General features: G+C 45.5%; 1 non-coding gene across 1 annotated transcript; it reads right to left on the reverse strand.

The window, feature by feature from the left end:
- Nucleotides 1-2057: 2057 nt before the first annotated feature.
- TRNAI-AAU (transfer RNA isoleucine (anticodon AAU)) lies at nucleotides 2058-2131 on the reverse strand. The gene has a single exon. It is a non-coding gene; the product is annotated as a tRNA-Ile (tRNA).
- Nucleotides 2132-2879: the final 748 nt, after the last annotated feature.

Below are 2879 nucleotides of genomic sequence, written 5' to 3' on the forward strand. Positions count from 1 at the left end.
ATTAAAGAGCAACCCAGATCATCAATTTTCATAGCAAATACCATAAGGCCTAATGTAATTAGCTATATATTTTTGCCAAAAAGAGTCAACTAGGATGCACTTATTCTCCTGAGAATTTCAAAATCAAACAGTACACAAATCACTCTTTCTAACAGCAACACCAGTACAGATGGAATGTGACTTTTACAGGAAAGTTCACTTAAAGATCACTGGTGAACATCTTGTTCCCTTCAAGACCCATCAGGTCCACAAGTAAGTCCAGCCACGTCCCATTTCTCTGTACCCTCTGATGTGGGCAGGGAGTGAGCGGGGTCACTCCAGTGGACTCAGGTGCAAGTGGGTCCCATACATTCATCCACTCACAGCCTCTGAGGCAGTGTCAGGTGGCAATCACTGCCAGGCCTCCTAGGAGGACAACCAGCATTCCCCACAGGAGAAGGGCAAGGTGATGACAAAGAAAAAGTGCACAGATCCCATATAACCCAAGTCTCAGATCCCCTCATCAGAAAATTCCCACCTTCAGCCTGCCAGCCCAACAGAGATCTGAATGCCCATTTTGGTTGCTTTGTCCTCTCAGGACCCCTGGTCCCAGGCACTGCTCTCTTGCCAGCGCCCTTCTCCCCCATAACCAGCCCTGGCACACAGAAAACAAGGGAGAAGACCATCTGACCATGCTGAGGCTTGCAGCCTGGACCCTCCAGACAGGTTGACCCAGTTGGAGCCTGGAGACCCAGTCCAGTGTCTGTGCAGACTGCGTGCCACAAGCAACATGGGGCCCCAGGATTCCGAGAAAGGCAAAGGGAAACACTCAAAGGCCCCTGCACTTACCAACGGGCCCCTCTCTGCTCCCGAATGCCTGCAACCTACCGCAGAAACAGCAGAAGACTTAACAATCCCCTCTTCATCCTCCAAATAGTGGGGAGACTTGTTTCCAGCCAAGATGGAATAAACAGGGATCAGATTTACCCTCCTGCCTGAAAGAACCAAAACCTGACAAAATATATGATACATCAATTTTTAAGACATCAAACATTAGACAAAAGAAGACAGTAATCCCTGAAAGAAAGAAACAAATGAAGTCATCTTGGGGGAAAATGAGGTGAGAACTAGGTGAGGCCCCAACTTACTGCCTTGAGAGAGTTTCTAGGCCTCCATGCGGGGAAGGGGAACCCAGGCAGAGGCTGGTGAACTCCCTGAGTTGATGAGAAGGAGCGGATGGTCCAGAAGACCAAGACAGCTGGAGTTGGCAGGACAGAGTAGCAAAAAGGAGAGAGCTGTGAGAAAACTCCAGAGAGAACTCTCCATTGAGCTGAACACTGATCATGGCATGCAGGCAGGGAAAATAGACCAGGCGGGGGAAAGACTATCCACAAATGTCAGAGGTATCAGTGATATTTAACTGTCCTTTCAAGTGAGAAGCAATGATGCAAGATGAATGGCTATCTATTGATCACAAGAATCCAGTTTGGACTCCTGTCCTAAAAAAAAAAAAGTCTGTGTTCTGTGCTTCTTGTTCAAAGTGATACAGACACGTAGGGAGAGGACGTTTCCTGGACCAGTCCTTCCCCTTCCATGGTGCTTCCTCACAGGGTCATCTCACCTCTCAGTGAAATCTCAAAGAATCTTCAGAGAGTGGAAAGAACAACTTTTAAGAACTTCTCTTTACTTTGTATCTCTTGATGTTTTGAGAAAGGTTGGTTGCAAAACTGCTTTGGAAAGACAATTTAAAATCAAATATGTTTTTCACAAAAAGTTGCCAGAAATATTTTCCACTTTTTTTCTCCATTACTCAAAGCTCCCATTCTTGGGATCTCTGCCCCTGCATCCCTCTCTGCATTGCTCTTGGAGGAACTGTGACTGAGGAATTGTTCAACTTCTGGGAAGCCAGGAACTGAGTTGGTTAAGGGAAAATGAGGGCGATGGATTGGGAACCTAGTACAGCACTGTAAGTTACTCCCTACTTTTAACAGGTTAGGAAGCTAGTTTCTCTGAAGATGATGAACAGCGTCCTCTGAGGATGATGAACAGCGTCCTTTTCAAGGTGGGAAAAAAGTCACTGGCCAGTACGGGGATCGAACCTGCGACCTTGGCGTTATTAGCACCACGCTCTAACCAACTGAGCTAACCGGCCCTCGACTTTGGGGCGCTGCCTTTTCTTTTTCCCTTTTTTTTTAAAGTGTTACCTTCAAAATAATTGTTAGTGTTGTTTGCCTTAGGAGAATTTCTTCCCTGCTTTCCACCCTTAGTAAAAGGAATCAGACTCTTTCTCTTAAAACAAAAGAAAGAGCGAACATTGGTTTTAAGTCGCATTCATACACTTGAAAGAGGAAACAAACTTTTCAAACTGCGACTAATGGCCCAGGAATCCCTGGAGGTATTTGCTGCTCTCTACATGGCTGGTGATCAGCACGTGCAGATAACGAATCTGACCCCCTGAACTACGAGCGAGACCAGGCTTCGGAAAAGCCGCTAACAGATAAAACTCTGTGCCTGAAGAGTGTTCCCAAGGGTCTGAATCTTGATTGTTGCAGAATCTCCCAGGCACCTCCAGAGTCCGACTTGGCCGATATTTGGCAGCCTTCCCATTTACCTGCTGCCTCAGATTTCCGGAGTGACCACAAATGGAAGTCACTTCGGAGATCTCGGTCCTTCCCAGTTCTAGAAACATGGCTCTGGTCATCATTCCAGAGGCCATTAAACCAAATTTTTCTGTGTGCCCAACATTTCTATGTTCCCTCAAAATGGTACCATTGTTTTCAGTATCTCGTTTATTCTTCCTGAGATTTTAAATCCATAAAGTTATACAAATATATTTCCTTTTTTCTCTTTACAGTTAGTGGTATTTTATTCACATTTTTTCCCTGTATTGTTTTTTTAAT

This window comes from Ceratotherium simum, chromosome 13 (genome assembly GCF_057802395.1).
Source record: "Ceratotherium simum simum isolate JZ-2026a chromosome 13, ASM5780239v1, whole genome shotgun sequence".
Classification (NCBI taxonomy): domain Eukaryota; kingdom Metazoa; phylum Chordata; class Mammalia; order Perissodactyla; family Rhinocerotidae; genus Ceratotherium; species Ceratotherium simum.